Source organism: Bos javanicus, chromosome 7, assembly GCF_032452875.1.
Source record: "Bos javanicus breed banteng chromosome 7, ARS-OSU_banteng_1.0, whole genome shotgun sequence".
Lineage (NCBI taxonomy): Eukaryota > Metazoa > Chordata > Mammalia > Artiodactyla > Bovidae > Bos > Bos javanicus.
Window position 1 is genome coordinate 11,111,676 of NC_083874.1, and position 23,645 is coordinate 11,135,320.

The 23,645-nt window shown below is 51.1% G+C and overlaps 1 long non-coding RNA gene across 1 annotated transcript; it reads right to left on the minus strand.

The window, feature by feature from the left end:
* Positions 1-828: 828 nt before the first annotated feature.
* Positions 829-23,509, minus strand: LOC133250526 (uncharacterized). The gene is made up of 2 exons (XR_009737341.1): positions 22,777-23,509; positions 829-8,617 (listed from the first exon to the last, which is right to left on the minus strand). It is a non-coding gene; the product is annotated as an uncharacterized LOC133250526 (long non-coding RNA).
* Between the last annotated feature and the right edge of the window lie 136 nt (positions 23,510-23,645).

Here is a 23,645-nt window from a genome sequence, read left to right on the forward strand (position 1 = left end):
ATAATGACACTGAATTTTTCTGGATCTCCAAAAATACTCAGGATAGGGTTTTGTTGTTTAGTCACTAAGTCATATCTAACTCTTTGCAACCCCATGGACTGTAGCCTGCCAGGCTCCTCTGTCCATGGGGTTTTCCAGGCAAGAATACTGGAGTGGGTTGCCATTTCCTCCTCCAGGGGATCTTCCCAACCTAGGGATTGAACTCAGTCTCCTGCATTGGCAGGCAGATTCTTTACCACTGAGCCACCAGGGATAGGGTAGCTGTTTATTAACATTTTTATGTTAACAAAATATAGATTGAGACTCAGGCACTGCAACATTAAAAAAAAAAAAATGGAGAAGTGTGTGCATTTAACTGGGCCCCTGTGCAGCCCAGGAAGAGGTGATAAGAAACAGTCTATAAGGGAAGGAGAGAGTTACAAGGTAAATTGTGTCCCCCCTCCAAAAAAAATACATGTTAAAGGCCTAACTCCCAGTACGTCTGAATGTAGCCTGATTTGGAAAGAAGGTTGTTGCAGATGTGTGTAGTTAAAATGATGTCATGCTGGAGTAGGGTGGGACCTTAATCCAATATGACTGAATTATATTATACATTTCTTCTAAGGAAAGAGACAGACACACAATGGGAGAATGCTACATGGTGATGGAGACAGCCTGGAGTGATGTGTCTGCAAGCCAAGGAATGCCAAGGATGGCTGACAACCACGAGAAGCTGGGAGAGGCGTGGAGAGAGCATCCCCTAGAGACCTCCGAGAGAGCGGGGCCCTGCTGACACCTTGATTTCAGAGTTCTGATGTCCAGAACTGTGAGATGATATATTCCTTTAAAAAATTTTTTTTTGCTATTTATTTATTTATGGCTGTACTGGGTCTTCGTGGCTGCACGTGCGTTTTCTCTAGTTGTGGCAAGTGGGAGCTACTCTGTTGCAGTACACAAGCTTCTCATTGTGGTGGCTTCAGCTCCGTGAAAGTGTTAGTGGCTCAGTCATGTCCGACTCTTTGTGACCCCATGAACTGTAGCCCTTCAGCCTCCTACGTCCATGGAATTCTCCAGGCAAGAATACTGGAGTGGGTAGCAATGCCCTTCTCCAGGGGGTCTTCCTGACCCAGGAATCAAACCAGGGTCTCCTGCATTTCGGGCAGATTCTTTACTGTCTGAGCCACCAGTGAAGCCTTTCAGCTCAATGACTTGGAGCAAATCTTTTGCCCACTCCTGGCTTTTGTATGCTTAGCACTCTCTGCAGTCCCAAGGCATAAAGGTGGACAACAGGGGTCCTCTGTCCCATGGACATGGCATCACTTCACATACTGCGAAGCCCTTCCAGCCTTCCAGAATCTCCCCAGGCAGAATTAATGCATTCCAAGTGCCTCAGTGCAGGGTTAGGTGGCTGCTGTCATTACTGAGAATTTAAGGCTATTGATGTCCTTGTTTCTCCAGCAAGTCAAGAACCTCCCTGAGAGCAAGAAATGGCCTTTCATTGATGCAGCCCAGTGTGACAGAACTATCTTCTGGTAAAACAAAGGGGTGTAACTCCCTTTAGGTGCACAGGCACTCAGTAATGTCCATCTGGTCAAAAGCAAGAGAATTTACATGTGTGACACAAGCTGAATCTCAGCGAAGACCCCAGTGCTGCTGTTAAAACGACCTGGGTTCAAATCCCAGTCCAACCTAGGACTGGCTGAATCAGTTGTAAGTGAGTGATTTTGTTGCTCTGTACCTCAGTTTCTCTGACTGTAAAATGGGGAATAGTGGCAGTCCTACCTGGTTGGATCATTTCAAGGATTATGTTTTTTTTTAAAAGTTGAAGTATAATTGCTTTAGGGCTTCCCTGGTGGCTCAGTGGCAAAGAATCCACCAGCAATGCAAGAGATGTGGGTTCAATTCCTGGGTTGGGAAGATCCCCCTGGAGGAGAGCATGACAACCCACTCCAGTATTCTTGCCTAGAAAATTCCAAGGACAAGAGGAACCTGGTGGGCTATAGTTCATAGGGTTGCAAAAAGTCAACATAATTCAGTGACTGAGCACAGCACACACACACATAACTGTTTTACAATTCTGTGTTAGTTTCAGGTATGTAGCAAAGTGAGTCAGTTATACATACGCATATATCCACTCTGTTTTAGATTCTTTTCCCATACAGGTTATTACAGAGTATCAAGTAGTTCCCTGTGTATACAGTAGGTCCTTATTATTTATCTGTTTGATATACAGTACTGTGTATATGAAGGATTAAACCTTTAATCCATTTGAGTTCATTTCACCAGTGATATAAGAAAGGGATCTGGTTTCATTCTTTCACATGTGAATATCCAGTTTTCCCAGAACTAGACTTCCCTGGTGGCTCAGACGGTAAAACATCTGCCTGCAATGCAGGAGACCCGGGTTTGATTCCTGGGTTGGGAAGATCCCCTGCAGAAGGAAATGGCAATCCACTCCAGCACTCTTGCCTGGAAAATCTCATGGACGGAGGAGCCTGATAGGCTACAGTCCATGGGGTCGAAAAGAGTCGGACACGACTGAGTGACTTCACTTTCACTTTCACCTTTTCTCTATTGAATCTTCTTGGGTCCTTTGTCAAATATTAGTTGACCAAATATGTATGGGTTTACTTCCAGGCCTCTTGATTCCATCCTACTGGTCTATGTGTCTTTTTTTTAGTGCCAATACTATACTGTTTTGATTACTATTGCTTTGTAATACAGTGTGAAAACAAGATGTTTGATGCCTCCGGCTTTGTTCTTGCTCCCTTCAAGGATTAAATGAGATCATACCATACTCAGAAGTTAGATGCACAGTAAGTACGTAATGAGTGTTGGTTCCACACATGAGTGGGCAGCACTGGCAGAGTGTGTGCATGGAGAAAGATGTGAGGCCAGCAAGCTGCCCCCCAGGGGCCATACGGTCAGCACCAGTGGACTAAGAACTCTTCCCTTATATCATTTTCTTCCTTATGCAGGTACAGGAAGAGAAAGGGGCTGACTGGGGGTGATTCGAGATCCAATCTAGCCTGACTTGACACTTTACTTCATCATTACTGAGCACCTACTGTATGCCAGGGTATGATTTATGATACAGAAGCCTCTTAGCAGGAGAGAATCAGCTGGATGGAGACTGATGGGGAGGAGGGACTCCTGCTTTGATTAAAGTCAGAGACAAGGCTAGCTTGACATGAGCTAGTGGCAGTGCAAGTGGGGAAATGTATATGGATTCAAGACAGATTTTGGAGTTTGAACTGACAGGGCTTGCGAATGGACTGGATATAAGATGTGAGAGAAGGGGAAGTCTAGAGTGATCAAGTGGATGGTTTACCAGTTACTGTTTTGTTTTTTAAATATTTATTTGTTTTTGACTCTGCTGGGTCTTTGTTGTTGCATGGGGTTTTTCTCTAGTTACAGTGTGTGAGCTTCTCCTTGCGGTGGTTTCTCGTTGTGGAGTATGGGCTCTAGGGCACATGGACTTCAGTAGTTGTGGCTCCAAGGCTCTAGAGCACAGCCTCAATAGTTGTGGCGCACAGGCTTAATTGCTCTGCAGCATGTGGGATCTTCCCAGATCAGGGATCAAACCCATGTCTCCTGCATTGGCAGGTGGGTTCTTTACTACTGAGTCACCCAGGGAGCCCTGTTTTGTTTTTTTTTTTTTTAATGATGCTTTTTCTATCTTAGAAAAAATATTTATTTGGCTGTGCCAGATCTTAGTTGCAACATACAGGATCTTTGTTGCTGCACCCCACTCCAGTACTCTTGCCTGGAAAATCCCATGGACGGAGGAGCCTGGTAGGCTGCAGTCCATGGGGCCGCTAAGAATTGGACATGACTGAGTGACTTCACTTTCACTTTTGACTTTCATGCATTGGAGAAGGAAATGGCAACCCACTCCAGTGTTCTTGCCTGGAGAATCCCAGGGACGGGGCAGCCTGCTGGGCTGCCGTCTATGGGGTCACACAGAATTGGACACGACTGAGGTGACTTAGCAGCAGCAGCAGCATGCTCTTTAGTTGCAGCATGTGGGATCTAGTTCCCCAACTAGGGGTTGCTTTGGGAACTCCAGGTCTTAACCACTGGACCACCAGGGAAGGCCCACCAGTCACTGTTTATGTGCCTTCCCCCACGTCCCTGTGGCACTCAGCATTACCACATAACAAATTATCCCCAAACCTAGTGGCCTAAAACAGCATGCACTTATTATTTGACAGTTTATGCGGCTCAGGAATCCAGGTGTGGCTTAGTTGGGTTGCTCTGAGTCTCTCGCACAGATGCAACTAAGATGGTGGCTGTGGCCATGGTCTCGTCTGAAGGACTGACTGGGGAGGATCCACGTCCAAGTTCACTCTTTGTTGGCAGGATTCAGTCCCTCACTGGCTATTGGTCAGAGGCCTCCTTCAGCTCCTCTCCATGGAGCAGCTCACAACATGATAGCTGGCTTTCCTCAGAATGAGCAAGAGAGAGTGAGAAGGAACCCCAAACGGAAGTCCCTGAGTTTTTGTAACCTAGACGTGGAAGGGATATCCCATCACCTTTGCCACATTCTTTTTTATTTTAAGATTTTTTTAAAAATGTGTACCATTTTTCAAGTCTTTATTGAATTGGTTACAATATTCCTCCTGTTTTATGTTTTGATTTTGGCTGCAAGGGATGTGGGATCTTAGGTCCCCAATCAGGGATCAAACCTGCACTCCGTACATTGGGAGGCAAAGTCTTAACCACTGGACCACCAGGGAATTCCCGCCCTTGTCACATTCTGTTGGTTAAAAACAAGTCATAGAGCCTCATCCACACTCAAGGAGAAGGAGTCACACAAGAGTGCAGGTTGATGGGAGGCATTTAGAGATTGCACTGTGCACGTCGGTCCAACGGCTCCATATCACCAGCACCTGCAACTCTGCTTGGCAGCTCCCTCTGGCTGCAGAGGCAGCTCAGACCTGCCTGGGAGTAACCAGACCTTCCGGAGAATCCATTGCCCTGTGAGCATCCTTCAACCAAAGAACACACCCCAGCTCCCTCAACCCTCAATGAGATGACTCTGAAGTGCAGGTGCCACAGGTCTCCGGAGACGGAGGAGAATTAAGCCCTAGGTGTTCCAGTATAACCTGCTCATGAATATGCTCTTTTTAAAATTTTATTTATTTTTAGGCGTGGGATGGAGAGGGAGATGGGAGGGAGCTTCAAAAGGGAGGGGGATATATGTATACCTATGGCTGATTGATGTTCAGGTTTGACAGAAATAGCAAAATTCTATAAGGCAATTATCCTTCAATAAAATAATTAATTAATTAATTAAAATTTTTAATTTGTTTTTGACTGCACGGGGTCTTCATTGCTGCTCGAGGGCTTTTTCTAGTTGCAGCCAACAAGGGTACTCTCTAGTTGCAGTGCGTGGGTTTCTCATTGTGGTGGCTTCTCTTGTGGAGCACAGGCTCTAAGACACACAGCCTTCAGTAGTTGCTGCACGTGGGCTAATTGGTTGCGGCACACCGTCTTAGCTGCCCCTCAGCATATGGGGTCTTCCCAGACCAGGAAGGAACCTGGTGTCTGCTGCATTACAAGGCAGATTCTTAACCACTGGGCCACCTGGGAAGCCCCACACTCTTTAAAACAAACAAACAAACAAACAAACATTTATTTAGTTAAAATGATTGTGTGGGGTCTTAGTTGCAGCATGCAAGCTTAGTTGCCCTTTGGTAGGCGGGATCTTAATTCCCCAACCAGGGATCAAACCCACATGCCCTGCATTGGAAGGCTGATTCTTAACCACTGGGCTACCAGGGAAGTCCCCATCAATACACTCTTTGCTGGGTGCCCTCCCTCCCCTATCTTCCCCCCACCTCCCCTGCCAGTGCTTCCTGCAGTCGCCTTCCAGGTAAATCACCTGTACTCAAATCAAGGTGTCTCAGAGCTCGTTGTGGAGAACACAGCTATGTTTGCTTCCTAGGGCTGCTGTAATAAATAACCACAAACTTGGTGGCTTAAGACAACAGGATTGTATTGTCTTATAGTTCTGGAGGCTAGAAATCCGAGTTCAAGGTGTGAGGAGGATTGTTATCCCTCTGAAGGCTCTAGGGGAGAATCCTTCCTTGCCTATTTCCTGGCTTTTGGTGGCTGCCAGCCATCCTTGGCTTTCCTGGGCTTGCAGCTGTATCACCCCAGTCTCTACCTCCATCTTTTTTTCTGTGTGTCTTTGCCTCCTCTTAGAATGATGCCTCATCATTGGATTTAGAGCCCACCCTAGGTGGCTCAGACAGTAGAAAATCTGCCCCCAAGGCAGGAGACCTGGGTTCGATCCCTGGATTGGGAAGATCCCCTGGAGTAGGGAATGGTTACCCACTCCAGTATTCTAGCCTAGAGAATTCCATGGACAGAGGAGCCTGGTGGGCTACAGTCTATGGGGTTGAAAAGAGTCAGGCACAATAGTATCTTAACACTTTCACTAGGTCCAGTACATACCACCTCAAGATCTTTGGCTAATGACATATGCAAAGACCTTATTTCCAAGTAAGGTAACATTCTGAGGTTCCAGCTGAATGTGAATTGGGAGGCATTGTTGTTCAGTCACTAAGTCACATCCAACTCTTGGCGACCCCATGGACTGCAGCACATCAGACTTCTCTGTCCTTCACCATCTCCTGGAGTTTGCTAAAACTCCTGTCCATTGATTCAGTGATACCATCCAACCATGGCACCCTCTGTCACCCCCTTCTCGCTCTGCCCTCAATCTTTCCCAGCATCAGGGCCTTTTCCAATGAGTCGACTCTTCACGTCAGGTGGCCAAAGTATTGGAGCTTCAGCATCAGTCCTTCCAGTGAATATCCAGGGTTGATTTCCTTTAGGATTGACTGGTTTGATCTCCTTGCTGTCCAAGGGACCCTCAAGAGTTTTCTCCAGCACGATAATTCAAAAGCATCAATTCTTCAGCACATTATTGGGGGGTGTTATTCCACCCATTACATAATGGAGAACAGTGATGCTGCCATTAACTGAGATGGGGAAGATAGGAGAGGTGCAGGTTTGGGGTGAGTGGAGGGATCAAGAGTTCTATTTCGGGACTTCGCTGGTGGTCAGTGGTTAAGAATCCACTTTCGAATGCAGAGGACATGGGTTCGATTACTGGTCTGGGAAGATTCCACATGCTGTGGAGCAACTAAGCCCATGCCCCACAACTGCTGAGCCCTTGCTCTAGAGCCAGGGAGCCACAACTACCAAAGCCCATGCACCACAACTAGAGATTAGCCCATGTGCAGCAACAAAGGCCCAGAGTGGCCCAAAACACACAAATAAATAATAATTTTTCTAAAATGAGCTCAGTTTCAGACATTATACCTGGGCATACCCATCAGGTTTCCAAGTGCAGACACCCAGGGAGGCAGCTGAAGGTCAGTGGAGAGGCTCAGGCTGGAGGTGTCATTGGAAGATACCATTGTTAGATATAAGTGGCATTTAACTCCTCAAGGCTGGTCAAGATCCCCAGGGAGCTGACCAGAAGTAGACACAGGAATAAAAAGGGCAAGCCCCATGGCTGTCTCTCCAACATTAAGGACAAGGGATGAGGAGGAATCAGCAGAAGACAATGAGCAGAGACAGCCAGGGAGGTGGAAGCAGGACTCGGGAAGCATAGCATCTTGGAGGCTGAGAAAACACCCTTGAATTCAGCAGGATGAAGCCCTTTCCTCAGTTGGGCAGGGGCAAAAAGTCAACTGGAGCAGGAAGGAGAGGGGATTAGAGGGGGAGGATCCGGAGCTGGGGAGGAGAGACGGCTCTTGGAATGATTTGCTGGGGACATTGAATGTATTTGGGCTTCCCAGGCGGCATTAGCGGTAAAGCATCCACCTGCCAATACAGGAGACATAAGAGATGCAGGTTTGATCCCTGGGTTTGGAAGATCCCGTGGAGGAGAGCATGGCAACCCACTCCTATATTCTTGCCTGCAGAATCCCATGGACAGAGAAGTGTTTGCTTCTGGTGGCTGCTGTAACAAGTAGTCATGATCTGGGAGGCTTAAATACCACAGAAAACAAAAACAAAGCAAAACCAGGGCTTCCTGGTGGCCCAGTGGTTAAGAATCTGCCTTGCAATGCAGGGGATGGATGGGAGTTCAATCCCCAGTTGGGGTACTAAGATCCCACATGCTGCGGGGCAACTAAGCCTGTGTGCTGCAACTGCTGAAGCCCAAACGCTTTAACTGCTGAGCCCACATGCCACAGCGAGAGAATATGTGCCCTGCAACGAAAGATCCTGCATGACACAGTGAGGGTCCTGTGACCCACAGCTGAGACCTGATGCAGCTAAATAAATAAAACAGAGCAAAACCAAACCAGAAAACCTATAGAAATGTGTTTTCTCACAGTTCTAGAGGTTAGAAGTTCATAAGCAGTATCATCAGGCCAAAGTCAAGGTAGCCCTTGGAGAGAGTCCACTCTTGGCCTCACCCAGCGTCTGGCGTTTCCAGGTGTGCCTTGCTGTGTGACTGCATCACTCCAACTTCTGCCGCCATCTTCATGTGGCCTTTTCCACTGTCCTTTCCTCTTCTCTTCTAAGGATGCTGGTCAGGAATTCCCTGGTGTTCTGGTGGTTAAGGCTCCATGTTTCTGATGCAGGGGACATGGGTTCAGGGAAGTTCTGCATGCTGTGAGGTGCGGTCAAAAAAGGAAACAAACAAACAAAATGTAAGGACTCTGGTCAATAGAGTTAGAGCTCATTCTAATCCAGTTTGATCTCAAGATTTTTTTTTTTTTTTTTTGCCATACAGTCGATCCTTGTTGTTTATCTATTTTAGATATAGCAGTGTGTACATGTCAATCCCAAATTCCCAATCTATTCCCTCTCTCCCTGCCTTCTTCTCCTCTGATAACCTCCCAAATTCCCAATGTATTCCCTCTCTCCCTGCCCTCTTCTCCTCTGATAACCATAGTTTGTTCTCTAAGCCTGTGAGTCTCTTTTGTAAATAAATTCATTTGTGTAATTTTTTTGACTCTGCATATAAGTGATATCATATGATATTTGTCTTTCTCTTCACTTAGATAGGCTTCCCTGGTGGGTCAGATAGCAGAGAATCCACCTGCAATGCAGGAGACCCTGGTCCGATCCCTGGGTTGGGAAGATCCCCTGGAGAAGTCAACATTCTTAATTTAGTGATATCCGCAATGACTCTCTTTCCAAATAAGGTCACATCTACAGGTTCTGGCAGTAGGAATGTGGACATATCTTTAGGAGAGGGGCCACCATTCAACCCACTACAGGGAGGAAAGGAACAGGGTTGGGGATGGGGAAGATGAGGCAGTGACCTTGACAATCCACATGGCCTCCCAGAGCTGCTCTTTCCAAATAGGCAAAACAAGGACTGGTTTTGAGACTAAAGGTTGAATATGCACAAGACTGTCATGGCTTTATCTCATGGAGAAACCCTCTCTACCCAGAAACAGGGAGAAAGTCCCCAAGTCTCTGTCCACTGATACACACCACTCCTCGTAACCCACTTAGCCCTTGCCTACACTGGACCCATGACTTTTCTCCTGGATCTGAGCCTGCACCATATTCTTTCAAGCTTTAAGATGTTTGCCCAGGAAGTCTCCCCCGACCTGGATGGCATTCCCTCTTGCAACTCTGTCTATCCTCCAAGTTTCAGCTTAAGGGTCTCTTGCTTCATGGATGGGGTTGTAGTGATGCCCAAAGTCCCTATAGTGGATGCTGTCCACTCCAGCACACCACAGACTCTCTCCTGAAGAGTTTCCATGATTGTAATTCCATAGTTTTCCACAATTATTATGTTTTATTTATTTTTGGCTGTGCTGGGTCTTCATTGCTGTGCTTGGACTTTTCCTAGTTATGCCAAGCCAGGGCTACCCTCCAGTTGCGCAGGCTTCTCACTGCGGTGGCTTCTCTTGTTGCAGAGCATGAGGTCTAGGGTGTGCCAACTTCAGTGGTTGTGGCTCCCGGGCTCTAGTATGTGTGCGGGCGTTAGTCGCTCAGTCGTGTCCAACTCTTTGCAACACCATAGACTGTAGCCCACCAGGCTCCTCTGTCCATGGGATTCTCCAGGCAAGAATACTGGAGTGGCTTGCCATTCCCTTCTCCAGGGAATCTCCCCACCCAGGGATCGAACCTGGGTCTCCTGCATTGCAGGCGGATTCTTTACTGTCTGAGCCACCACACCAGGGAAGCACAGGCTCAACAGCTGCTGCGTTTGGGCTTAGTTGCTTTGCATGTGGGATCTTCCTGGACCAGGGATCAAACCCAATTCCCTGCATTGGCAGGCGGATTCTTATCCACTGTGCCACCAGAGAAGTCCAATTATTTTAAATTATTATAATTTTTCACAATAATTTACAATTATTTTTAAATGTCAATCTCCCCCCTTCCAGAATGCTGACCTAGGGAGGCCAGGCCTGGGAGACCACTGTGACCCTTGCATCTAGCTCAGGTATAGCGCACATACAGCAGGTGATCAGTAAATGTGCCCAGGTTTCTGAAGGAATTCCTTTGTCCAGGTGAGGGGGATGTGCTGGGAATCACCCAACTAGACAGGTGACTTGGTGTCTCAGTGATATTCTGGAATCTTCTCTGAGATAAGGGGACGCTAGGCACAAGTGTGTGCGTGTCTGTGCACGCACACACACACACACACACACACAGACAAAATGAGCCCCCAGCTCCCAATTTCTCCACGGAATATTTTTTCCCCAGGGCAGAAAATGAACCATTATTAAAACAACAGGGCAACCGGCTGGGAAAACCCATTTTCAGCGATTTATATCACATCACGTGGCTGCCGAGAGGAAATGGGAGAAGCACGGGGTTTTAAGCACTGGGTGAAGAATCACGTTCCATCAGAGGAGGAACAGATGGGTGTTTTTTCTCCCCTCTCTCCGCCTGTTCGGGCTCCAAGTCAGGAATCCACGTCAGCCCTGGGTTTGTTCTCAGGTGTGATGGGGGCAACTCTGGGAGGAGGCGGCCAGGCTGCTGGGCCCCAGGGGACCCACCCAGGATGCCCTGTCTCCCTGCCCACTGCCTGCCCTGCCACCTGGGCTGGTGGGCTGCCTCCCCTGATCACCTTCTGCTGTTTTACATTTTCTTATCACCACCTGAAATTTTCCTTTCCCTTTATTTCTTCCCTCATCCACTGCCCCTTTCTTCGAAGGCAGTAGCACATCCTGTCCCTTCATCCCCGGCGCGGAACACACAGCAGTTGATCAAATATCCACAGACGTGGGCTAACTCATTACCCCCGCGCATCATGTTCTGAGGTTATTATTTACGCATCTGCCCTCCTTGCCAAGCTGTAAGCGCACTCAAAGGAGGGGGCTCTTTCATTTCTTTCGCTCATCTATGGAGCCACGGTCCTTCCACCTGCAAAGAAAGCCTGATCCACAGCCAGCCTCGGGGTGGAGGGACACAAGGCTGACTGAGTCATTCGGCTGTTTAAAAGCCATCCGTGGCTTCTCTTCTTCAAAGCTGACACCTGTTAGTGTGACTCCAATGGCCCCTCCCAATCTAGACCCCCAAAACACCTATTCAGTTTCATCCTAACGTCCCGCACCTGCGCACCTGCCCTGGGCCCCAGGCCCTTTCTAGTCAAACCAGCGGGCTGATCCGCGGTCCCCATCTCACCCATGATGCTTTGCGCGGCTGCCTCTCAACCTCCCAGTTTCCACTGTTGGGTATGCTGCGCGGTCCGCTTCCACCTTCTGAACCAGGGGCTTGACACCCAGAGCCCAATCCAGCCCACACCTGCGATTTGTTTTGCCCATGCAGGGTTTGTAAAATGGTAATAAGGTACCAGCTCTTAAATACCTGGTGATTGTTGCATAAAAATCTGTATTCCTGGCTTTCCATCAAAAGACACAGCCTCTATGAATCTCAGAGGCAGTGCTCAGTAAGACTGGACCCCACCCCCAGGAGACAGCGCAGGTCTGCCAGTTCTCACATGGTGAGTAGTTCAAGGGAACTGGACCCAGGCAGAGTCACTGTTAGGGAATCTTCCGCTTTCGTCTCTCAGAACAATTCTCCTGGCTTCTCCACCTAGCTTAGTGTCTCGGGAGTCTGGGCTGTGTGGACCACACTGCCGGGCTCCTGGGTCCTCCGGCTCAGGTTGGATTCAGCCAGTGAGGGGAGAGGAAGTGAGGGAGATATTTGTTCCCCAGTTCAGCCCCTGTGGCTTCTGAGGGCCGCTCGCATCCCTGTTGGAGGTCACAGGTCTCCCCCATCCACACACAGCCTGTAGTGTCTCCAGTTCATAGCAACTGCCCACTCAGACCTAGGGGTCTGAGCTCCCACCTGTAGTGTCTCCAGTTCATAGCAACTGCCCACTCCCCTTGCCCCTCAGACCTAGGGGTGCTAATAGCTCCCACTTGTCCTAGTCCAAGGCGTGGCGTTATTCTTTGTGGTTCCTGTGGTACATCTGTCCATGCTGTGTAATATTGTCCCATCATTTAGCTCTGCTCAGATTACCCAGTTTGAAATGTACCATCAGTTTCCAGCCCTACAGCCTCTATGCCTCAATTAAGCTCTCTGGTAAATGGGGATAACACCTGACTGTAGAGTTATGAGAAAATAAATGAGTTAATACTGTGCAAGGAAAGAACTTAGCAAGTGCTAATCAACGTTAGCAGTTATCATTATTCTGTGTCACAGTCACCACTCCTTATTGCCCCTTGACACTGAAGTGAAGGTCACCTGTGCCATTACTCATGCAGACGCCTTCTTGACTGCTCAGAGTGTCTGTATTACCTGCTGTCCGTGATAAGTAGTGGCGTGTGTTGTCAGCAGCTGTGTGATGTCATCCCTGCTATAGAGTTCCTAGGCAGTCCTCCACACCCACGGGATGTCCATCCTTCCACACTGACCCCAGGAATTCGCTGGCAGTCCAGTGGTTAGGATTTAGTCCAGTGGCTACTGCCGTAGCCCAGATTCACTCCGTGGTCAGGGCAGTAAGATCCCAAAAGCCTCATGGCATGGCCCTGTACCTGTACCCATCTATCGATTTATCTATCTACGCATATGTGCTCAGTCAGTCATGTCCATCTCTTTGTGACTCCGTGGACTACAGCCCACCAGGCTCCTCTTATCCATGGAATTTTCTGGGTAAGAATACTGGACTGAGTTGCCATTTCCTTCTCCAGGGGATCTTCCTGACCCAAGGATAGAACCAGCATCTCCTGCATTGGCAGGCAGATCCTTTACCACTGCGCCATCTGCGAAGCCCTATTGTTCAGTCACTCAGTCGTGTCCGACTCTTTGCGACCCTATGGACTGCAGCACGCTAGGCTTCCCTGTCCTTTACCGTCTCCGGGAATTTGCTCAAACTTATGTCCATTGAGTTGGGGAAACCCTTATATATATACAGAAGTGATCCATTCATGTGTTTGCTTTCTCCACTGTACCATGATCCTTTCCAGGGGCTTTGTAAATATTCCGAGAATTGACTATCAGGGCCTCTATTATTATAGTTCCCTAGGGCTGCTATCTGGAGAAGGAAATGGCAACCCACTCCAGTATTCTTGCCTGGAGAATCCCAGGGACCGGGGAGCCTGGTGGGCTGCCATCTATGGGGTCGCACAGAGTCGGACATGACTGAAGCGACTTAGCAGCAAGGCTGCTATAACAAAGGACCATAAACTGGGTGACTTAAAACAAGGGATTTATTCCCTCACCGTTCTGAAGTCCAAAGTTGACATCAAGGTGTCAGCTGGGTGGTGCTCCCTCTAAATGTTCTAAGGGGGGATCCTTCCTGGCCTCTTTCAGCTTCTGGTGGCTCTGGGCTTGTGGCCACATCACTCCAATCTCTGCCTCTGTTTTCACATGGCCACCTTCTCCTCTGTCTTCACCCCTTCTCTTCTCTTCTAAGGACACTTGTCATTGGATTTAGGACTCACCCTAATCCAGGATGATCTCATCCATCGAAAGAGTCTTAATTACATCTGCAAGGGCACTGTTTCCAAATAAGGTGACAGCTCCAGGTTCCAGGTGTTCATATTTTGTGGGAGTCCCCATTGGCCCCTACCAGCCAGGACCCCCAGCTTCCTGGAGCCCTTAGCTTGCTTTCTCTCTTCACTCGTTCAAAAATTTTTTTAATATTTATTTTTATTTATTTATTTGGCTGCTTTGGGTCTTAGTTGAGGCATACGAACTCTTTTTAGTTGTGGCATGTGGGATCTAGTTCCCTGAGCAGGGTGTGAACCCTGGCCCCCTGCATTGGGAGCATGGAGTCTTAGGCACTGGACCACCAGGGAAGTCCAGTGGAGACTCAAGATCCTGGAAGCCCATCCCCTGGCCCCTGGCCCCTGGCCTCTGGCTGCTCACAGTGGGTGGTTCTCCCCTTCCCATCCCCCCACACAGCAGGGGGTGGGTGGGAGGGAATCAATAGGCCCAGTGTCCCCCATGGGTTTGTGTTTCCAGTGTAGGCCAAGCTCTCAGGAAGCCTGCTCCTCTGTGAGCCCCCATTGCCCCCTTTCAGCTCTCAGAGAACATCCCCACGACCCCCCTGCAAGCACTGCGGGGGTGTTGATCACCCCTCGGTGGCGTCAGGCTGGGCTGAATGGTTGTCATTTCTCTTCTACCCGTCAGAACTCTGTATTCCCTTCAACAGCTCGCAGGCTAGCCTCTGACCTGCCTGCGATTTCTTTCCAGGGCTGACAGGTTGGGTTAAGAGAGAGCACTCCCCTGAGCCAAGACATACTTTTTGCTTCAGCCCTCCCTTTTCCAAGAAGGCCCACAGTTCCCGCTTTGCTTCACACTTTCTCTGGACAGAGGCTGTCTATCACCTCACTTTCCCACCATCCCCTCCCTCCATCGCAAAGTGGCCAAGCTGGCCCAGGCCCCGGTCCTGTTCAGCTTGTTTGAGTTGACTCTATTAAAAAAAAAAAAAATTCTGGGACTTCTTTGGCGGTCCAGTGGTTAAGACTTCACCTTCCAATGTAGGGGGTGTGGGTTCGATCCCTGGCTGGGGAGTTAAGATCCCACATGCCTTGGGGCCAAAAAACCAAAACATAAAACAGAAACAACGTTGTAACCAATTCAATCAAGACTTTAAAAATGGTCCACATCAAAAACCTTTTTTAAAAAATAATTTGTTTTTAAGGTAAAATTCACACAAGATAAACCATTTTCAAGTGAACAATTAAGTGTATTATTGTATAGTGTTATACGACTAATTCCAGAACATTCCCATCACCCCAAAGGAAACCCCTGACCCATTAGCAGCCACTCTTCCTTACCCACTCCCTTCACCCCTGCCCCCAGCAACCGCTCATCTCCTTCTGTCTCTCTGGATTTGCTTCTTCTGGACTTTTTGTATAAATGGAGTCATGTAACCTGTGGCCTTTTGTGTCTGGCTTCTCTCACTCAGCATCATGTTTTGAGGGTCATCCATGTCGTAGGGTTCACTCTTTTATCGTGAAGCACGTGCTTCCTAAAATACAGCACTGTGTATTTTAAAAATATGCTCCACCTTGATCATCACCATAGTTCAAGATAGAGAATATTCCAGTCCCTTGGGAGCTCTCCAAGGCCAATTTCTAATCATTGTCTCACCTCAAAAGATCACTTTCCCAGGCTTCCCTGGTGGTCCAGTGGTTAAGAATCTGCCTTGCAATGCAAAGGACACTGGTTTGATCTCTGGGCTGGGAAGATCCCACATGCCGAGGAGCCACTAAGCCCGTGCGCCACAACTACTGAGCCCACTCGCCGTGGCTGCTGAAGCCTGCATGCCTAGAGCTCGTGCTCCACCACAGGAGAAGCCTCTGCAGTGAGAAGCCCGCACATGGCAACAAAGAGTAGCTGCTGCTCCCACCACAACTAGAGAAAGCTCACGAGCAGCAGCAAAGACCCACCACAGCCAACAAATAAAATAAATAAATCTTTAAAAAATATGTCACTTTTCCAGTGATCCTCACCTGAAGCTGACTGTGCCCCCTCAACAAGGGAGGGCACAACTAGGCAAATGCTATTGGCATATGGTGGGGGAGAGGACGGGGATACTTTTTCCACACCCTCCAATGCACAGGATAGGTCCCATGCAGCAAAGAATCAGCCAGCCCCAAATGTCCGTGGTCCATGGTTAGGAAGCCCTGGGCTCCCTAGCTCCACAGATTACTTCTATCTGTCCTTGAGTGATAGGAATGTCGTCATGCATTGCATCCCACTTGTGTCCTGTGGGCAACACGCACAGGGCTGTGTATGTGTTCATGCATTGTTCTTTTTCATCACTGTATTGTATTCCATTGAATTTACTCCAAAGTGAAAGTGAAGTGAAGTTGCTCAGTCGTGTCCGACTCTTTGCGACCCCATAGACTGTAGCCTACCAGGCTCCTCTGTCCATGGGGTTTTCCAGGCAATAGTACTGAAGTGGATTGCCATTTCCTTCTCCAGCGGATCTTCCCGACCCAGGGATGGAACCCTGATCTCCCGCATTGTAGACAGACGCTTTACCGTCTGAGCCACCAATATATATTCTGAACAAATATACTCCAATTAATTTCCCATTTGCCAGTCGACGGTCACATGGCCGGTGGCCAGTATCTGGCAATGGTGAACGAAGCTGCTGTGAACATCCATGTATGTATGTATGTCTTTTGGTGGCAGAAACTCCCATTCCCATTGGGAATGAACCAGGGAATTGAATTGCTGGGTTACAGCAATTGATAGCAATTAGTAGATCAGTCTGAGAGAATTAAAGCTCAGGGAATTTTACCCAAAACACCTGACTTCTAGCTTCTCTTGAAGAATCCGTACCAGCAATTCCAACAGCCTGGCTTCCCACGTGGTAGCTCTCAGCTGAAGCTGAGGAATAGCAAGCGGCTGCTGGCTTAAAAGGGGGTGCATCTCCAGCTCCCCACAGCTGTCACTGTCCCTCCTTACTGCCTCACCCCTGCCCCATTTCTGTTTCTTGTTCCCGTGTCAGCATCTGGCATTGAGGGCCCTGGCCCTGGCCCATGCAAGGTCAGGCATCACTTTTTCCCCCTTTTTATGGCTCTACTGCAGCCTAGTCTCTGCTGGCATTTTTCTTGTCAATGTCCTCAGAATCTCCTCTCTGTCCAGACCATCAGGGTCTTCTATGTTCAGCTGATGGATTCTTGCTGTCTGCTTACAAGTCACTTCCCCAGGGCAACCTTCTCTGAGCCCCCTGGCTGGGGAGGGCCTCTGGTCTCCCACAGACCCTGTCTTCCATCCCACACATCCGTGGACACCTTGCTGGTTTCCAACCAACTGGGACTGCCTCTGTCTCATTCATCTGCTTACCACCCAGCTCAATGCACCGTGAATCCCAGCCATGGGGGTACAGGGTATGAAGGAGAGCCCCAGTGCCAGATTGCAGAAGCAAACTGGGCTCCTGTGTGGAGCCTGGTCTGCACACCTCACTCCTCAGAAGCTTTCCCCCCATGTCTGACGCATGGGGTCAAGATCTGAGAAACTATCCTCCCCCCCGCACCCACTGTCCGTACCAGCCACGACTGGCAAAGTGCCAGGTGCCTTCTCTGGGGTCCCTCATTTCCCACAGACCAGGCCCAGCCCTCAACCATCCCAGCAGTCCCCACGCACTGTCCAAATGTCCCCCTGTCACGTCCACCTCACCTCCAGGGCCATCCCTGACTCCTCACCTGCTCACCCGTCTTCCTTCCCTCAACTTTGCTCTATACCCTCAGTTTCCCCCCCTCCCCAACTCCTCTCTCCTCCAGACACCTCAACTCCCCCTCCTCTCCCCTGCTTTCTCGCAAGCACTCAGTCAACCATCTCTGGCTCCTCACCTGCCTCCTCCAACCTCACCTCTTTCAGCATCCTCTACGTGGGACTCGCTCAGCTCTCTCCCTTCACCCCCATTTCGTCCCCCCAACTCCTCCCCCAGCCCTGCTATCTTTACTCCAGCCCCCTGTCCTCTCGACCAACCAGAGCACCTGCTGGGGAAGAGGCGGGGCCTCCTCCTCACCTGGCGGCCGCAGAGCAGCGGGGCAGCGGCCCCTAGCGGTCGGGGTGGGAAGTGCAACCCAACTGGCCTCCCCTCCCAGTTGGTGCCTTACTGGGAATGGACCACCATTGCTGCCTGCCAGCTGTTGCTCAGACTGGACCTGGGTGGCTTCCTGGACTCTTGTTTCTTGGGAGTGAGGAAGGTGCAGCGTCCGCACTGTGATCCAGAGGTGACATTTGAGAAGTTCTGCTGGGGAAGGGGGATTCAAAGACTAACGTGTCCTATTGGCTCTGTCCCTAGGCTGTGCCTCAAATCTGGCCCTTTCTCCCCAGCACCCTGTTCCAGGCCTCCATCACCTCTCAGCTGGATTGACTGTGGAATCCATCTCCCCAGTCTCCTGGCTCCTTCTCAAATCTTACCAGGGCCAGAAGGTTCCTGTGAACATATAAGTCAGGGGAAAACCCTCCTCTGCCTAGAACCTTCCATTGCTCCCAGGTGACTCTGATTAAAAACCAATTCTCCCCGAAGCACATCAGGCCAGGATGGTCTAGCCCATTACCTCCCTACCCTCACCTTCCTCTCCTTTTGCCCTCACCCCCTCCCTCCAGCCACACAGGCCCGCTCATTGATCCTTTGAACACCCAGCATGTTTCCACCTCAGGACCTTTACGCTGGCTGTTCTCTCTGCCTGGAACCCCCTCCCCCCCCACCGCCGATCTCCCCAGGACTCCTTTTAAGTCTTTATCCAAATACCACCTTCTTAGTGAGCTCTTCCCTGACCTCCTCTATCTAAAACTGCAGCCATCACCATGTTCTGCTGCTGCTGCTGCTGCTGCTGCTAAGTCGCTTCAGTCGTGTCCGACTCTGTGCGACCCCATAGACAGCAGCCCACCAGGCTCCCCTGTCCCTGGGATTCTCCAGGCAAGAACACTGGAGTGGGTTGCCATTTCCTTCTCCAATGCAGGAAAGTGAAAAGTGAAAGTGAAGTTGCTCAGTCCTGTCCGACTCTTAGCGACCCCATGGACTGCAGCCCACCAGGCTCCTCCGTCCATGGGATTGTCCAGGCAAGAGTATTGGAGTGGGGTGCCATTGCCTTCTCTGGTCACCATGTTCTGTCTTCCTTAATTTTCTTCCATAGCACTGATCATCTTCTAACATCCTGTACCTTTTAATTGTCTGATTTCTCATCTGTCTTTCTGATTGGAATGTCAGCCCCAAGAACAGAGAAGCTTGTCTGCCTTATTCACTGCTGTGTTCCCAGCAGCTAGCACAATGCCAGGTGCACAGTAGGTGCTCAACACATGCTTGTTAACTGAATGCATTGCCTTGCCCCTGCCAATGACGGCAGTTGGAATTAATCCCCACCCACACAATATCCTCCCAGCTCAATTCTGAGACCCCTTTACCTGCCTTTTCACTTGAGCCGAGGCATAAAGGACAGGATGGGGCTCCAGCAGTGCCCAAGGTGGGGGTATAGGAAGCCTCCAGGAGAGGCAGGGGCACACAGAACTCCACCCCACCCACTCTTCAAGGCTTGGACAGTTCACCATCCACTCCCCTTAGCACCCTGCTTACTTTCCAGGGCTATTTCCATCATGCTTTCTGTGCCTGCCTTACCCACTGAACAGGGATGCCCCAGAGAGGAACTCCAGTCTTACTGGCAAGACACTAGGGCATTCTCAACATCTGGCCCCCAGCCACTAAATGCTGTAAGGGGTCCTCCGTGTTTGAGGAATACATGGAAAGAATGAATACACTGAATGAGAAGCCCCTCAGGGTAAAAAATGCTGGCCGAGTGGGCTCTAGGTGTATCTGTGCTGGGGGTGCCTGGTGGGCAGTGGAGGGCTGAGCATTTTTCCTGAGACCAGGAACGTGTTTCATTACCAACCCCAACCCCTGCGCCGCCCTCGCATGGGTTCTCGCACCTCCGGCACACGGACCTAAGGAATACGAAGAAACAGGACACCCACGACTGAGGGCGCCAGCCCTGAGGTAGAGGACTCAGAAGATCGGGGACAGAGGAAGGTGGAGGAACACAGCACCCAGGTCGGTCAGCACTGGAGCTCAACACACGTGGACACAGGAGGAGGGCAGAGGGCACAGGTGAGTAGAGCTATCCACGTCTGAGGTCAAGGTGCGCCAAATGCTAGATGCACAGAATGTAGGGTCTCCAAGACGCCGGGGGATCCGTACGTGGGGTGTCCTAGGCGCGGGCCACCTGGGTGTGAGGGTTTTCTGGCATAGGGTAAAGAGAAAAGTGGATGTCCAGGCGCCGGATGGACAGGTAATTGGGTATCCAAGACGCGGGTCACGCTGAGCGTGAGAATCCGAGGCATAGGTAGGATGCGCAAAGAGAGAAGCGCCTTGGGAGTAGGGCGTCCTGGGCGCGGGTACGGACACGCGCGGTGCTGGGCGCCGGGAGCTGGGGCGAGACTGCGCGCGCGCGGCCGCGTTAGTTTCAGGAGCCCGGCTGCTGGCGCGGCCTCCACTGCGGCTGCGCAGCCGGGGGTCTTCGGGGAGAAGCGCTGGGGCTCTTTTGCGCCCCCAGCCTCTACTCATCCTTCTCCTCTTGAGCCCCTCGCCCGCGAGGCCTAAAAACCGCGATAGAATGGAGGCTAGTGAAACCGATCCCGGCCACAACACGGGGCGCTCTGCTGACCACGGGCTTTGGGGAAAAAAGAGGAGGGTTTGGGGGAAGGGAGTCCTAGCCAGGATTTTTCCAAACTGAGCCGGGGGTTCCTTAAAGCATGGCACTCCTTTCCCTCGTATAAATTAAAGACACCGCTTCTCGCAGCAACTGAAGAACGCAAGTTAGTACCGTCCCCCAGGCACATTCATTGGTTCTGAGGGTCCCTCCATAGAGCAGGTGGGTGGGCTACTCAGGGCTGGACGGCAGGGTGGTGGGAGGACTAGGAGCCAGGGGGCTCTGGAGATGCTCAGCCTTCCTTGAGCTGCACGTTCTTCCCCCTTTCAATCCTTCCAGGTTTATAGAAAGCTGGCTGTGTGGATGTGGGGGGAGGGTTCCTGGTTGCCCCCTGCGGTACCGCCAAAGCCTTTCATGGATCCTACCAGGTGCTGCGGAGATATTTCAAAGTGGGAAACTGACGTGTGGAGAAGCCGAACCTCCCCCATTCTCCCATCCTGGTATTGCACCAACCATAGATGGATAGAACCCCCTCCGCAGCCACAAACCTCCACTTCATACATATTTGGTCCCTTAGATCCAGCCGATGGGCCTGACCATCCGTATTTAAGGCCCAAGGTCTACAGCCACGGAACCCTGGGTGTGAAGGAGGAATGAAGTTAGCCCGCCTACTGTCTCCACCCCTGAAGTCTAGGGCTGGATTTGGCCCCAGTTCCAGGCTATGAGAATCCCTGCCCAGTCCTGAAATGATGGTTGCCCACAAAAGCAGGTGGAGGGTGGTGGGTGCCATAGAGGTAAACCCCGGTTACCCGGTCAGCCTGGAAGTCTGGCGTCTCTGTGGGTGCTCAGTCACTCAGTCCTGTTCGACTCTTTGCAACCCCATGGACTGTAGACTGTGTCCGTGGAATTTTCCAGGCAAGAATACTGGAGTGGGTTGTCATTCCCTTCTCCAGGGTATCTTCCCGAGCCAGGGGTCCAACTCACATCTCTAGCATCTCCTGCACTGGCAGGTGGATTCTTTACCTCTGTACCACCTGGAGAGTCTCTGCTTTTCCCTAAATTCAAGCTTCTGGGAAGGGATTTTTAGAGGACGGGTTTATTCACTTGCAGATGTTCCTTTTAGGGTTTCTTAGATTTTTATAGCTCCCCTCTAAGCCTGCCCCAAGTTTTGTCTATTTGTCACCCCAACCCTTTCCATTGCTACTTCCACGCTGTTTCTCAATTCCTCACCCATTCTGCAGAGCCAAGTTGGAATGGCAATGCATTCTCTTCCTTGGAGACAGAGACCAGGGTTTGCCATCTTCCTCGTCCTCAGCACATCCCCTTCCTCTATAATCCAGGTTCGGACTTGTCTGCCCCACTCTCCCCACTATTGCCTGCTCTGTGTCTACCTGAGATTCAGCCCCGACTTTGTATGCTCTGGCCCGTGTGCTAATTAGACCTCCACTGGATGATTCCCTTCCCTAAGGATCCAAACCAGGGATTTGCTCCTTCCCATCCATCAGTCTTCCCCTTGCACCCATCCTTCATAAAACGCCAGGCTTCCAGGTCCGCTCTCCCGAGATCCTCACCGGATCTTACCTCTCAGGACCTTCTAGTACCCGCTGCCCTCTAGTTTTATCCTCAGCCCCCACCCTGCACTGAGCTTTCTATTCTGCCAAAGTGCCTATTTTTGGCCTGGGGCCCGGTTTTATAGCCCCCACTGTGGGTCTTGGCAGTCACAGCTCTGGCTCTGGGAATCCACGCCAAGTCGGACTGCCTTCCCCAACCAGGGAGATGGGGTGCGGGGCTCCCTTCTGCAGCTGCAGCATGAAGCCAGCCCCAGGCCTCACTCGGCCAGATGCCTAGGAACCCGCTGGTTCCTTGTCCTACTTCAAGTCCACCAGCTGCAGTATAGTTGCTGGGCTGCGGAAGTCCATACCGAGTTTTTGCACTTGCCGAAAACCTAAAATGCAATTTTTTCTCTCGGCCCCCCCACCCCCACCCAAAGCAAGACCTTTGAGGCGTTTATAGATACTAACCTCCCCCAAATACCCACCCTCTCCGCTCCTGCGACCCGGTCAGTTCCCAGTCCTTGACCAGTTGCCACAGATCTTTAGCTAGGGTCTTGTCCCATCCCGCATACTCCAGTCCTGGCTTTGCGGTCTTCCCTTGCCTTATATTGTAGGTCTGGTCTCCCAGGGTAGCGGCCTCCTCATTGCATTCCCTTCGCATCGCCCCTGGATCCTGAAACCGCTTTTACCTGCCTGCTTCGGTGCAGCCAGCGCTCCAGATCCTTTCGTGCCCGAGTCCAGCCCTCCTTTTGCCCCTCCTTCTTGCACGTCGCTGCCAGGAAGACGAGGGCAGCCCACGCCGCCTCAGCCACTAAATAGCCCCCTCCCGGAGACCCCTGCGAGTCCAGGTCTGGGAGCTCTAGGCCAGGTCTTGCTTATTCCCACTGCATTAGGCATGACGCATTACTCCGTCTCCCGAGGAAGAATCCGGCCCGAAATTTGCGTGCCCGGGGTGCATTTGGCCCTGTCGCAGCTGCCTTCGTTCCTCCCATCTCTGTCTAATCCAACCCGGGTTTTGCAGACCCCTTCCAGATCGCTCCCATTTCTCCCCTCACCGGGCAAAGCGCCTTTACTCCACTACCTGCAAAATCCGCTCCGGGTCTTCCTCGAGCCTGTCTCCCCTCCCCCACTTCCCGTTCCAAAGCCGGGATCCAGCACAACTCCTTCCCTCTCCCGGTTTTTCCATAGGGACAAGAGCGGGACGAAGGGGAGGAAAGTCCATTCCGGGTTTTCGGACCGGCCTCCGGTGCGCTTGGGCAGGTTGCGGCGGCCGGTCCCGGGCGGCGGCTCCGGGCCGGGTTTTGCGCGTGCCCGCCGCCCCCCTCCCGGAGCGGGTGCGCCGGGGAGAGGGGCGAGCAGGCGGCTTGTCATTGCTGGTGCCCGGCGCCCGCTCGGTCCGCGCGTCCTGCGGTGCCCACGGGCCCGGCCCGGCGCCCCCCCCATCCGGCCACCCCGGGGGCGCGACGCCGCCGCGCCCGCCTACAACCGCGACCCCCCCCCAACAAGCTCCGCGCCGCCCACCCCCTACCCGAGCCCCCCGTGGCCACTGCGGGGAGCC